General features: G+C 38.8%; 1 protein-coding gene across 6 annotated transcripts in view; it reads left to right on the plus strand.

Moving 5' to 3' along the window:
• LOC149820085 (cyclic nucleotide-gated ion channel 1-like) overlaps window positions 1–16,231 on the plus strand; it is a 117,184-nt gene that overhangs the window by 40,058 nt on the left and 60,895 nt on the right. The gene's annotated exons all lie outside the window — the stretch shown is intronic.

A 16,231-nucleotide genomic window follows, 5' to 3' on the forward strand; every position in this document is an offset into this window, starting at 1 on the left:
GCTCAGAATTTCGATTCTGACACCCTACTTTGTTGGTTTTTCACAGGATATGGTGAACAGTGAAGTTGGACATGCATCTGGGGATGGATGAGAGTCATACTTGAGACTGACGGCTTCAACAGAGGACAAAGTGACTCTTTCTCAAATTCTTCTTGCTTCTTTCCAGTTGTCGCTTTATTTTCAGTTGAATAAAACCTTGTCCTTGAAATTTTCTTACTCATTAATAAAAGAGTTTTAGTTGGTGATATGGATGATGATTACAACTTCGTTTGTGGTGGTTGGGCTATCCAATGGAAAGTGGAACTGTGAGGACCCCAGATCTCTGGGAAGGTTTCCGCAACTCTTAAAAAAAAATATTCCGCATTTTAAAAGGGTATGGATTGGGGTCGTTACACCTTTGCACTTTTTTCACCCCCCCTCAAGTTGATCATGGTTTTGGACCATGAACAACTTGCTTTTAAGCATCCAAAAGCGATCATTTGTTAACCCTTTGGTAAATATGTCAGCAACCTGTCTTTCAGTACTGACAAACTCAGGCTCAATCTTTTTTTCTTCAACCTTCTGTCTCACAAAGTGTTGGTCGATCTCAATGTGCTTGGCACGACTGTGATGTACTGGATTGAATGACATGTTGATAGCACTTTGATTGTCACATAGCAAGGTAGTGTGGGAGATCTTTTCTCCTACTTCAGTTAGAAGATGCCTAATCCATGTGACTTCGGCAGTGGCTGCAACCATGGATCTATATTCAGCCTCAGTGCTTGATCTAGCGATAGCCTTTTGTTTTCTATTGCTCCAAGAGACTAAATTTCTTCCAATGAAGACACAATATCCTGATGTAGATCTTCGTTCGTCAGGATCTCCTGTCCAGTCTGCATCACAATATACAGTAAGTTCGTGCTCGTCTTGGCCATATGACTGTGGTAAATATATCAATCCATCCCCAATAGTCCCTTCCAGATATCTAAGGATCCTCTTGACCGCTTCCATATGTCCCGTACGTGGCGCATGCATAAATTGGGACACTTGATTGACTGAATAAACAATATCAGGTCTAGTTAATGTGAGGTATTGTAACATTCCTATTATGCTGCGATACCTGGTGGGGTCATCCCACATATCTTCATCATGAGCGCTAAGTTTTTGATGAAGCACACTCGGAGTTCCTAGAGGTTTGCAGTCTTTCATGCTGCCTTGCTGAGAACATCTACGGTGTACTTGTGCTGAGTGAGTGTCAAGCCATGAGTCTGATTATCAACTTCTACACCAAGGAAATAACGTAGAACTCCAAGATCTTTCATTTTGAACCTCTGACCTAATAAGTCTTTTATTTCTTGGATGTGGTCCGCAGAGTTTCCTGTGATGATAATATCATCGACATAAATTAATAATAGAGTGGTCATATGCTGACTTTTAAAAATAAATAATGAGTGGTCCAGCATGAAACGTGAAAATCCATGTTTCTGAATCTCTAGCGAGAAACTATCAAACCAAGAGCAAGATGCTTGCTTTAGACCGTAGATGGCTCTTTTTAACCTGCATACATGGGTTTTACAATTTTGTTCTTGATATCCAGGGGGTTGCTCCATGTATACTTTGTGAAATTGTCTATGACAAGACAATACGCATACGAGCACAAATACTTTTAGAAAAGATGTGCACGAAGGCACTCTCACAACACTTGAACAAAGTACGCAATAATAAACATGCACTATGGCATGTATTTTATAGAAAGAACAAAATGCTTGAGACTCTCAAGCTTAGGAGAAGGGGGAACACCCCTATTTATACAAGAGAAATGAGGTGTAAGAGGGGGCTCCCAAAGGAGTCGTTGGGGAACCCCCAACGGTCACATTTGTGACCGTTGGGGGGTCCCCAACGACTCTATTGGGGGGGACCCCCAATGCACCTTTATGACAAAAATATAAAAAAATAAAAATGAAAAAGAAATGCAAAAATAAAGAAAAAGAAAATTACAACATATTCCAATTGGAATATGCGCAAGATGGGAAATTACAATAATGCCCTTTTTGGGTCAATATATATATATATATATATATTTATATATATAGAGATACGTATACATATATGATATATATGTATACACATCTCTATGTATATAAGTATATATATATATACTTACAATAATGTTTTTGGAGATATATTTTAACACCCCCCCTCAAACTTATGGTGCGATAACCGCAAGTTTGCCAAGAAGGAAATGAAATTTGGGCGAAGAAAGAGCTTTTGTGAAGAAGTCCGCAAGTTGATACTCAGACGTCACGTATGATAGATCAATAATCTTCTTCAAGTATTCTTCCCTGACATAATGGCAGTCCATCTCGATGTGCTTTGTTCGCTCGTGAAAGGTGTGATTCTTGGCAATATAGATTGCACTTTTATTGTCACAGCATAGCTTGGTTGGTTCTCTGATAAGTACTCCCATATCTTCCAAAAGGCGTCTAATCCATACAATTTCCATGGTGGTAGATGCCATGGCTCTATATTCGGCTTCAGTGGATGACAAGGAAACCTTCTGTTGCTTTTTACATTGCCATGAGATCAAAGACTCACCTAAGAAAACACAAAAGCCACTGGTGGAGTGACGGTTACTAGGATCACCTCCCCAATCTGAGTCAGTATAAGCAAGTAATTTTAATTCAGAAGAAGATGATAGAAATTGTAACGACCCCAATCCATACCTTTTAAAAATGCGGAATATTTTTTTTTTTAAAAGAGAGTTGCAGAAACCTTCCAAGAGATTTGGGGTCCTCACAGTTCCACTTTCCATTGGATAGCTCAACCACCATAAACGAAGTTGCAATCATCATCCATATGAACCAACTAAAACTCTTTTATTAATGAGTAAGAAAATTTCAAAGACAATGTTTTATTCAACTGAAAATAAAGCGACAACTGGAAAGAAGCAAGAAGAATTTAAGAAAGAGTCACTCTGTCCTCTGTTGAAGCTGACAAGCCCAAGTATGACTCTCATCCATCCCCAGTAGTCAGTCCAACCTCACTGTTCACCATGTCCTGTGAAAAACCAACAAAGTAGGGTGTCAGAACCGAAATTCTGAGCACAGCTACTTCTAAAGAAACCAGGTGAGAGAAAGAACATGGATAAGATTTCATGCAGTGATTTGAGTGAGTGTAGATATAAAGTTTGCAACATCCAAATATCCATGACTACCAACACTTGCATATACTCACTAGTCAAAAATAGTAAAACAGTACCATATATCAGATTTAATCAAACCTTGCAGCATGATTTCAAGAAGTAAATCATATGCTACTACCAAATCATGTCATGATATCAAGAATGATTCAAACATGCATGATCTAATGCATAACAGAAAAATGCATGATTATGTGCAATGCATGATTTCTTCTGTTATCTTTCATTTATGTTCCATCTTTCCATATGCATGCCCTATTAGATGCACACATCCTTAAGTTCCTCTTTTTAATTACAGTTGCCCGCGGATACACCAAACGGGTACAAACCCCGAGGTCAAGTTAGGTTCCCAGGGTAGCTTAGCACACAATTTGTATTTTATTACTGGGTTCCAAACTTAGCCCTCGACCGAATCACCTTTAGAATATTAGACCTTCACATCTAATGTCGGGGACACAAGGGACACCCCACGCCCACAAGTGTCACTTCTTTGGTACTATAACAACAACTGTGTCAAACACATCACTCCCGAGTAAAGTGGCGGACTCTTCCTAAAACCGTGGTCAGGAGAAAGAACCTCAATATCGGGTTCAGGGGACCAAATTACAGCACACAGAGTTTTTGTATCCTCGCAGTCTCCCCAAGACCGGATATCTAAGATTCTCATACTCCAGATGAGATATCCCAGAATGTATATTACAATGTTCTTATTCATTATATTTTTATTTAAAGTTCATTCTTTAAGTTTGCAACACCATATGCAAAAGTATAGTGAAAAACCCGCATCCTCCCTTACGGGGACCCATTCGGGACTCCAGCCCGTATAAACCACTAGAACAATGTATTAATGTGCCAAACCATCTTATGTGGTTTAAGTGATGCAGTTAAATACATATTGAAAGCAAACCAAACCCACGACTCTCCAGGCCGATAATGGTCCATTTAAGCCAACGAGGCACCACATCTCAAAACAAAAGTAGTGTTTTATTTATAACACTAAGCCAAAGTGCCAAAAGCATGTGCACTTATGCAATCATACACCCAAACCTATGCATGTCATAATTCATTCATATGCATTTTCAACATGTGTGTGTTACCTACATCACATATGGGTATTAACCAATCCATGGTTTCTTTAAGTACCATTTCACATATAAATCAAGCACACATGTTCAAGAAGACTTACTAATAATTGAATCATGCTCACACTCATGCGTACTATAATCATAACAGTCAAGTGAAAGCATAAACCTCCATGACAAGTGTTTCCATATAATCCAATACACAAGCCTTTAAATAACACATGGACTCCAGATAAAAATATAATGTTCAGCTAGAGACATACAAGCAAGATACATTCCATATATATAATTTCAGTTTTATGTATCCATCCTCCCTAAACAGTGTAGCATGAGCACTATTATACACAACTGAAAATTTTCAGGTTATGTTTCAATGATCCCACGCTTCATCTTACAAATCTTGAGCTTAACCACACTCAAGAACCAGCTTGAGCTACTTTAGAACAACTCAATTTACTTCAATTCATCAAATTGCACATTCTCAGACCAAAACTCAATTCAACATAAACTTTCAGAACACAGACTGATGAAACTCAATCATGTCCATATAACACAGCATGCCTAAACCAAAATTTAACATAAACCAGGACATTCAACTGACCCATTAATGATTACTAACAAGTATAACTAGTTAGTCATGCTTCATTTTATTCATTTAATGTCAATAGATTGCCTAACAGAAAAATACTAATGAACCCATTCTCTAATGATAACAATTGTGCCCAATTTACCGAATATGAATGGGGAACTGTACAAAAGAGTGGAGGTCGGCTATGTGTACCTAATAATTCTGTCCTCCTATTTGGCATATCACAGTATGACATTGCAAGACAAAATTTGAAATAGATTTCTGAGGCTTGATAACCCCAAATGAAAACAACAAGAGCAAAACAAATCATTCTTCACATGAAACAGGTTACAAATTCCTTTCTGGTATAACTATGCCATGAAGACATTAGTTTAGTAATAATCAAGCACAGGTAAAAAGAATAAAGGAAGCAAGAATGTGAAAGGACAATATGATTTCCAGCTCAACTCAAGTGAAAGCTCCATTTTGACAGGTCACAGACTAACTATCAGTCCGGTGAAATTTCAGTACAAGGATACAAGGCAAAATACACAGGTCAATATACACAGTTTTAAGTCTTAAACCGAACACACGTTGAGCTGTGTAATGGCATTCCAACATTCAGTTTTAGATTCTCATTCTAATACCCAATTTCAGTTATATCATGCAACCTTTCATAAGTCTGGGTGTTATGATTTCAAATTTTGAGTATTCAGCAGCAAGTATAACAGTACATTATCATACTTATCAAAATATGAAGGAATGATATTCAGCAACCTATCACATCAATGTACAGGGCTTAATATGAACATTTCCATAGAACCAACAATTCATTAATCACTAATAACAAAACCAAATTACGCAGGCTGTTCTACCTCCTAAAGACATATGAACATTTTAATCCAATAGCATAAAAAGATTTTGTCTACAAGAAACTTCATAACGATTTATATGATGCACATAATGCACATCGTGTAACCTACCCAAGTCAGGTTATACATGACTCTCCCTATGCACATTCAATGATAACGAAACCCCATGCCCTAAGTTGTATACCTAAACAGAATTTAGAACAACCTAGATTCGGGTTATCAGTTCCAAGATCGAAACCCCCCCAAAAAAATCAATTTTATTTTATTTTGATCATGGCAGCCGAATCCCCCCCCCAATCCGATTGATTAGGGTTTCTGTCAACCCTCATAACCTCCTCCCCCTCCTTTATTCATGCCAACCGAAACCCCCAAATCCAATATTTGGGGTTTTCCCATGTGGGATTCACAAAAATCCCCACTACGGAATTTCAGTGGAGCCTCCCCTCAAACCCACGCAGGGAATCGAACCCATGTTCGATCCCTCACCTCGATTCCAAGAAGACCCGTACCTATTTGATGATTTCCTGACGATCGAAGGCTGGAGACGCGAAGGCCAAGCTGCTGGTGTCGCTCCACGCTGCTGCCGTGACAGAGGGCGCTTGTCGTGGCCTGTGGTGGCTGCTAGTGGCCGAAGTTCGCCGTCGACCACCTCTTTTCCGGAGCGCACGAAAACAAGAGGGAGAGACGATATGGATGGGGGAAGAGAGAAACGAGTGAAGAGGGAAAACCCCCCTCTCCACTCCTTTTATCGGCCCCCTCCACGCCGAGATGGGGGGTTGGTTGGTTACGCCTTGCGTAACCCCCCTCCTACCCCCCTTCCTTTTCCTGTTAGGGTTTTATCGGGCAACCCTTATCGGGTTGCCCCTTATCGGGTTGCCCCTTATCTTTTAAAAGGGCTGTTACATGGGGCGCGGCTCGGGTCCGAACTCGAGACCCGTAACCCGACCCCAATCTATATGGATCCACAAGTTGGATCCGAATGGATCCAACTGTGGATCCTCGGATAAGTTTTTTTTTTTTTTTAAAATAAAATTTTATTAAATTTGAATTTCACATTATATAAAATTTTAACCCCCATCAATATGGATCCGCAAGTTGGATCCAAGTGGATCCAACTGTGGATCCCCGAATTCGCTTAATATATATATACATATATATATATATATATGTATATTTCTATTTTATTACTAATATTAATATTATTTTAATATAACTCCATTTTTTAAGCATAAATACCCCTCTATGGGTCTTGGATCAGAAACTGGATCCCAGGCCCAAATCACCCATATATCATAATATATTTAAAATAAATGCTTAAAATTATGGTTATTACAAAAATACTCCCTTATTCACTGTTCCCTTCAAGTATCTGATGATGCGAAGAACAACACTCATATGAACGGTTGTGGGAGCGTGCTGAAACTGACTGGCGATGTGGATGGCATGAGACAAATCAGGTCGAGTAATGCTAAGATACATCAAAGAACCTACCAACTGCCTGTAAAGAGTGGGATCGGTTAGAGGAACTCCGTCGTCAATCTTCATTTTTGATCCCACAACTTCAGGAGTTTCGCAGACTTTGTCATCAGAAATCCCTGATCTGTCAATAATCTCACAAACAAGTTTAGATTGAGATAAAAAGTAACCTCGTTGAAAGTAGGCAACCTTAATTCCAAGAAAATATGTCAGAAAACCCAAGTCTGACATTTCAAATTTTGAAGTCAAGGCGGACTTAATACCCTTGACTCCTTGAACATCATCACCTGTTGTTAGCATATCATCAACGTAGAGCAACAAAATTACAATCCCTGCACCTTTATGACAAAAATATAAAAAAATTAAGAAAAAGAAAATGCAAAAAATATAAAAAAATAAAAATGAAAAAGAAATGCAAAAATAAAGAAAAAGAAAATTACAACATATTCCAATTGGAATATGCGCAAGATGGGAAATTACAATAACGCCCTTTTTGGGTGAATATATATATATATATTTATATATATAGAGATACGTATACATATATGATATATATGTATACGCATCTCTATGTATATAAGTATATATATACTTACAATAATGTTTTTGAAGATACATTTTAACATACTTCCTCCTTCAAATCCCCATGCAAGAATGCATTTTTTACATCAAGCTGACTCAACTTCCATCCATGTTCAACAGCCAGGGAAATGATAATTCAAATCGATCCCATTCTTACAACCGGACTAAAAGTCTCATCATAGTCTTACCCTGCTTCTTGAGTGAATCCTTTTCCTACAAGCCTTGCCTTATATCGTTCAATGGTTCCATCTGGCTTGTACTTGATTTTGTAGACCCATTTGCATCCGACAACATTTTTGTCAGGTGGTCTGGGAACAACTTCCCATGTTCCACATTCATGCAAGGCTTACATTTCATCATTTATGGCTTCTACCCATTTCATAGAAGCGGCTGCCTGATAATACATGATGGGTTCTTCGTCCTTATTGATGGCAGTTAAAAACAATTGAAGGTCCAAGGAGAAGTTGTTATAACTAACCCACCTGTCAATAGGATGTCGTATGCGGTTTGATTTTCTTACCTCAAGAGTATGAGAAGGAGTAGGATTGGCGACTGAGACATGATCTGAATGGCTTGATGTTGTCGGTTTCTGTCTATAATAGACAATGCCTTTGTATCTGCCCGGTACTTCCTCTGCAGTCTGTGACTCCGACGTCCTAGTGTTCTCAAACACCTCTTCTTCTTGTTGCACACAATCTGAGAAACATGCTTCATTGGAGCCAACAAAAAGTTCTGAGCTCAGCCAAGGATAGTAAATTTCAGTTGACATATTCGTTGTGTCAGCTCCGTGATCAAAATTTTGTTCATCAAAGACAACATTTCTGGAGATTCTGATGCGTTTGTTGGTGGGATCATAACACCTATATCCTTTGTAGTCATCTGCATATCCCACAAATCTACACTTCTGGGCCTTGTCCTGAAACTTGTTTCTCAGGGACTAATCAATATGCACATAGCAGACACATCCAAAAACACGCAGATCATAATAACTAGGATGAGTTCCAAAAAAACAGTGATAAGGAGACTTATTTTCCAGAATAACCATAGGCAGTCTATTTATCACATGCACGGCAAAATGGAAAGCTTCTGTCCATAGGTTGATGGGAAGATTGCTGTCATGAAGCATACTCATGGCACTTTCAACGATATGCCTATGTTTTTGTTCAACAATTCCATTTTGTTGAGGGGTGTGAGGATAAAACACCCTTCTTCCTATTTCGTTATTTTGAAGAAAAGAAATAAAATCACGGGATGAGAATTCCCCACCTCCATCACATTGGAAAAATTGAATGGACTCAGAAAATTGATTTTTGACAAAGGAAAGAAAATTTTGAAACAAAGAGAAGACTTCCGACTTATTTTTTATGAAATATATCCAAGTGTATCGAGAATAGTTATCAACAAATATTAGATAGTATTTGCTCCCAGATCCAGAGGCAATTGGGGCGGGTCCCCATACATCAGAACAGATTATCTCAAAAGGTTTTGAAGCTCCCTTATTAATGGAATGAAAAGGCGATACATGACTCTTGCATGAAATACAACTGAAACACTTGTGACCGTTCTCATCCCTATTGAGACTTTCTTTTGGAATGACATTATTAGAGACAAGTTTCTCAATAAAATGACTCCCACAATGTGCTAATCGACTATGCCATAAGAATGACTTATTATATTCAGAAATACTAAAAACATTAGCAGAAGAGGATGAACACGACTCTAATGAGGGCTTTGAATTCAGGTGGACAGGGCGAACAACATGACAAGGAGCTTCTTCAAAGACATACATATTGCCTCGTCTCTTTCCTTCAGCGAATGTTTCTCTCGTGCGTAGGTCCTTGACTTGCACAGAGAAGGGAGTGAATTCAACTGAAGCATTATTATCATCAATAAGTTTGGAGACAGCGACAATATTTTTCTTAATGTCAGGAGCATGAAGAACGTCAAAAAGAGTAAGAGTGAAATATGACATGGGAATGACAGTTTTTTCAACATGAGAAACAAGATGGTGGGATCCATCTCCAGTGACAATCTTACTTTTTCCAAAATAAGGAATAGGATTAGAAATCTTACCTGCATCACCTGTCACATGAGTCGATGCCCCTGAGTCGACAAACCAAGTGCCTTCATCACTCTGCTTCAATTTCAACTCTGACAAGGCAGATATCAGCAAATCTTTAATCTCTCCACTGGCTCTGCTATTTGAGAACTTCCTTTTGGTTTCTGTCTGTGGACCCTTTCCTTTATTCTCTGGATTATACCAACAATTTGTAATGAAATATGCGGAAAAGAAATGTATGTCCTACAATGGACATTCACACATAGAAATCAAAGAACAAGTCCAAAAGAGGACATACACAAAAGCCAATAATGGCTAGAAAGCATAAAATCTTATAAATGCACAAAAGGGCTTGAAGAAGCCACACCTTACAAAGGGGGAGACCCCACTTATTTATAGGCAAGAGAGGAGTGAGGGAGAGTTAGAGAAAAGCAAGAGAGAGGGACCATTGGGAGTCCCAACAAGGAGTCGTTGGGCTCCCAACGGTCACAATTGTGACCGTTGGGGGCCCAACGACTCTTTGTTGGGCCCCCCAATGGCTGTGCATTAAATGCACAAAAAGAAATAAAAAAGACAAAAAAGAAAAAGGAAAAAATAGAAAAAGAAAAAGGAAAAAAGAAGAAAAGGAAAAAGTCTAAAATGCCCCTATTGGGCGAGATTACAAAACTACCCCTTATCGGGTAGTGAATGAGAACTATATTATATATATATATATATATAAATATAGGTATTACATATATTTTAACACCCTCCCTCAAGCTTTACGGGGATACAACGAAAAGCTTGTTGAGAAGAAACATGAAACGAGGAGCAGCAAGAGCTTTGGTGAAAAAGTCCGCCAACTGGTACTCGGATGTGACATAGGGCAGTGCTATGGTTCCTTTTAGGTATTCATCTCGAACATAGTGGCAATCCATCTCAATGTGTTTAGTACGCTCGTGGAAGGTGTGGTTGCTTGCAATATAGATAGCACTTTTGTTATCGCAACATATCTTCGAAGGAATTGAGATGACGATGCCCATATCACAGAGGAGACTTCTAAGCCACACAAGCTCCATGGTTGTAGTGGTCATTGCACGATATTCCGCTTCAGTTGAGGACAATGATACTTTATGCTGCTTCTTGCATCTCCAAGAAATCATAGAGTCACCTAGGAAAACACAAAAACCAGTGGTTGATACTCTATCATTGGGATTTCCTCCCCAATCAGCATCTGTATAAGCAATTAAATCAAGGGATGATGAAGAGGAAAGAAAAACTCCCTTAGTTATGGTGTTTTTAATATATCTGACAATTCTTAAGACTGCACTCATGTGCACAGTTGTAGGTGCATGTTGAAACTGACTGACGGAGTGAACTGCATGAGCTATGTCTGGCCGAGTGATGGATAAGTATGTCAGAGACCCAACGAGTTGACGGTAGGGAGTAGGATTCTCAAGAAGTGTCCCATCTTCCAGTCTCAGCTTTGCATTGATAACCTCAGGGGTTTCTGTCTTCTTATCATCCGAAATTCCAGACTTGGCACAGATGTCAGCAGCAAGTTTCATCTGAGAGAGGATGTACCCTCGAGGTGAATATGCAACTTCAATACCTAGAAAATATCTTAAGAAACCAAGGTCAGACATGTCAAAATTTTCTTTTAAAATTTTCTTAATATCATGGATTCCAGTGATGATCATATCATCAACATATAGTAGTAGAATAACTACAGAGGACCCTGCACTTTTCACAAATAACGCAGTGTCAGTATAACATGAACGAAAATTTAAGCTAGTCATTACAGTACTAAATCTGTCATGCCAAGCTTTCGGAGCTTGTTTTAACCCATATAGTGCCTTTTTTAGTTTAAGAATTTTGTTTTCACCAATAGATACTCCTGGTGGAGGATCCATATAGACCTCTTCACTTAGTTCGCCATTAAGAAATGCGTTCTTAACATCCAATTGATAGATATGCTATTTTTTAACGGATGCAACCGCAATAAGAGTCCTAACACTAGTCATTCTAGCTACGGGAGCAAAGGTTTCTTCATAGTCTATTCCGTACTCTTGAGCATATCCTTTGGCTACCAACCTAGCTTTATAACGTTCTAATGACCCATCACTTTTAGTTTTAATTTTGAAGACCCATCTACATCCAATAGACTTCTTTCCAGTGGGTAATGAGGTTATTTCCCAGGTTTTAGCCTTTTCAAGGGCACTAAGTTCAAGTTTCATGGCTTCAACCCATTGAGGAATGTTTTTGGCTTCATTATAGTGTGACGGTTCATGATAAGAGTGTAATGCAATTAGGCATGCCCTATATTTAGGTGTTAGGGACTCATAGGAAACAAACCTATTAGGAGGATTGGAGATCCGGCTAGATCTCCTTAAAGAGGTTTCTTCTATGTTAGAATTTTGAGAATATTTTTCTAAAGCGCTAATGGGAGTTTCTTGACCACGCCTAGCATAGGTTTGAATGGACCTATTTTCAACATCATTACTTGCATTTTCAACATTACTAAGAGGAGTATCCTCTAAATCATTAGGAACATCCTCTTCGTGAGGAGTCACATCTTTTTGAGAGAGAAGATCAAATAAGAAAGCATATTCGCTTTCATCAATATCTTTATTTTTCTCAAAACCGTTCTCATTTTCTAAAAATGTAACATATAGTTTGTTGCTTTTGGGATCGAAGCACCTAAAACCCTTTTGATTTTCTCCGTATCCTAAGAACACACATTCGATAGCCTTGGGAGATAACTTATCTCTTTTATGTGTAAGGACAAAGCACTTACACCCAAAAATTCTTAATCTATTAAAATCGGGTGTTCTTTCAAAAAGTTTTTCATATGGAGGTACTATTACATTTGGCACAAAAAAATCTTTTGAAAAATCTAAGGTTCCAAAACTTTTAACTTGTAAAGAGGTACCATCGGCGGTGGAAACAAAGGAATTTTTGGAGTTGCTACATACATTGGATAGTCCATTTTCAATAGGGGTCATATGAAAAGATGCTCCAGAGTCAAGGATCCAAGAAGGCGTACCTGGAGGAGAAGAAGAGGCAATGGCGGCTCCCGAAGTTGATGGCGACTTGAGTAGAATTTGTAGTGCTTCGGATAGTTGAGCAAGGGAGAAGGACTCTTTCCCTTTCATTGTCTCCTCCTTCTTTTGTGGGATTTCTTCAATAATAGCAACTTTACCTTTTGGAGGTTCATTTATCTTTGGACAATTAGGTCTTATATGACCCGGTTCTTGACAATGATGGCAAATGGCTTTCCTATAATTGCCATTATAGTTATTTTGCCTCCCAAAGTGTGGAGGCTTATATGCTTTCATATGATTGCCGGGTTTAGATACGGCAAGAACTTCATCTCCTCCTTTAATCATGCCAAGACGTGTTTCTTCTTGGCATATTTCGGCTATGGCATCTTCCAATGGAAGTGGTTTGGATCTATGAAGGAGGGAGGACCTAACTTGTTCATATTCGGGCCTAAGCCCATGTAAAAATTGGAAAAAATGTTCTTTCTCCATTTGTTCTCTCCTCATTTCAACATCTTCACTTGATACCCATTTGGGTTCAAGAAGGGATAGCTCATCCCACAAAGGGCCAAGAGTGCTATAGTAATCTCTTACACTCATTTCACCTTGCTTAATGATACAAATTTTTTCTTGGATGAAGAATTGACGAGCAAGGTCTTTTTGGGTATACATACCTTTCATAAAGAACCATGCTTCATTTGCTAGGCGGAATTTAGCAATGTTGGCTCAAATCTTTAACTCCACGTTGTTCATGAACCATGCAAGAATTTTTGCATGCTTACTTTCCCAATCTTCTACTTTGGATTGGTGATCTTCAATAGCTTTCATGCGAGCATTTCCTTCTAGAGCTTTTTCTTGATCACCATCAATTTTCGTAAGTTGAAGTTGAGGTTCCCTAATGGTGCCCATAACGTATCCCCAAAGCTTTTTACCTTTGAGGTTGTTCTCCATGGCGGCGGCCCACATCATGTAGTTAGTACCATTGAGCTTGAAGGAGAGATCAATCTTTTGTTCTCCTTCCATTATATAATCAAGAATGAAGGACAAACAAAGAGAGATAAAACAAGACAACTAGCAATATGAATCAAGAGCACAACCAAGGCTTTGATACCATGTAATGAAATATGCGGAAAAGAAATGTATGTCCTACAATGGACATTCACACATAGAAATCAAAGAACAAGTCCAAAAGAGGACATACACAAAAGCCAATAATGGCTAGAAAGCATAAAATCTTATAAATGCACAAAAGGGCTTGAAGAAGCCACACCTTACAAAGGGGGAGACCCCACTTATTTATAGGCAAGAGAGGAGTGAGGGAGAGTTAGAGAAAAGCAAGAGAGAGGGACCATTGGGAGTCCCAACAAGGAGTCGTTGGGCTCCCAACGGTCACAATTGTGACCGTTGGGGGCCCAACGACTCTTTGTTGGGGCCCCCAATGGCTGTGCATTAAATGCACAAAAAGAAATAAAAAAGACAAAAAAGAAAAAGGAAAAAATAGAAAAAGAAAAAGGAAAAAAGAAGAAAAGGAAAAAGTCTAAAATGCCCCTATTGGGCGAGATTACAAAACTACCCCTTATCGGGTAGTGAATGAGAACTATATTATATATATATATAAATATAGGTATTACATATATTTTAACACAATTCGCCTTGATATGCCCATTTTTGTTACAAAGGAAGCAAGTAGGAATGGATCTTGATCCCTGCACATGAGCTAACATATTTGGAGTGGGAAGTAGACCACGCCCTCCGTGTCCACTTCGCCCTTGTCCTCCTCGTCCTCTACCATAAGTCACTCATGTGGCAAAAACTTCTTGAGAATTTATGTGAATGTGAGATTCTTCAGAGAATCCTTTCAGAGTCATCTCATACTGGATCGATTTTGCTCGCAACTCATCAAAGGTAGGAAGGGCAGGGAGACACAATAGTGAAGTGACGATCATATTGTAGTCGGATCCCAATCCACTCAGAGTCTGTTGCACCATATCACTGTCACTCACCGCGCATCCTATAACTGCAAGTTGGTCTGTGATAGTCTTCATCTTGTTCAGATATTCCATGATGGTCATGGAATCTTTTCTCAGCATCTGAAATTCCCTCTTGAGAAAAACCATTCTCGCCTGCGAAACTTGTGAATATGTTTGAACCAATTTCTCCCAAAGTTGCAGAGCGGTACAATTGTTGGGAATTGCAACAAGGACCTCTTGTGACAGGGTAGAAGTGATATATGCAACCACTGACTGATCTTTCCTTTCCCAGTTGAGGTACTCTACATTCTTGACATACACAATTGAACTTACTCCTTTGTCATCTTTTTCTTCTCTCGTAACAAATTCGAGTGGAGCGGGAGTGGTTCCATCCAGGTGACCTAAGAGACCTTGACTCCTTATAAAAGGAATGATTTGTCTCTTCCAAATCAAGAAGTTTGAGGTAGTTAACTTTTCAGAAACGAGTTGATTGAGAAAACTTGAAGAAAGATTAGATGGAGAAGAATGAAGATCCATGAAGAAAAAAATTTTAACAAGAAAAGGAACCTTTTTTTTGTTACCAGAGTATTTATAGAGTGCTTAGTCTGCAGCCAGAGAGGTTTGCTGATAGTCTTCCTTTTTTTTTTTGACGACTGAGTAACCTCAAAGATTGGCGACCAGAGGCTGTCAGAAGAAGGACTGAGTTTTCTCTTCTACCTTCTGTAAGGTTGGATATTTAAGCAATGGATTTTTTTTTTACAGACTGTATTTTCAATGTGGATCCCACTAGTGACAGTCATAAGGAATATGATACGAGAAAGGACAAATGAGAGCAAAACGAAATGAGAATCGAATCAAATAAAAAGGATGTCACACAGCAGGCTGGACAGCAAAAAAAAAAAAATTTAGAATCTCAGATTTGATGTCTCAGGTCTGACTGAACTTCACGATCAGATCTGGATATCCAGCCCAGTGAAAAGAAGGGATACACAGAAAAAAGCAGATTTGAATAAAGAATGAAGAATAGGTTGGGTTATAATTCGATCTTAGTGTTTCACGTGGAACAAGAGATTCACGTGGAACGAGCTTTTCCTCTTCTTTTGATGCACAGGGTTTTCGTGAACCAGGATTCACGTGAACTCCTCGTGAACAGCTTAGGGATTCACGTGAGACGTGAATCCACTAAAGAGAAAAAAAAAGGACTGGGAAAGTAGAAAAGGGAGAAACGAGAGATGGAGATTGGGAATGGAGGTAGAGAAAGAAGAAATCTGAAGGAGAAAAGATGGGAGATGAACGAATCCTCAAACCTTTGATCTGTCGCACCTTTGGAATCCTCTTCAACCCCTAGATGGAACTAAGCTCTGATACCATGTTACAAATCTTCTCATGAGAGAAAGAAAAGATAGGAGAAAGATAACTGCGGC

This window comes from Nuphar pumila, chromosome 12, assembly GCF_984573655.1.
Source record: "Nuphar pumila chromosome 12, dmNupPumi1.hap1.1, whole genome shotgun sequence".
Lineage (NCBI taxonomy): Eukaryota > Viridiplantae > Streptophyta > Magnoliopsida > Nymphaeales > Nymphaeaceae > Nuphar > Nuphar pumila.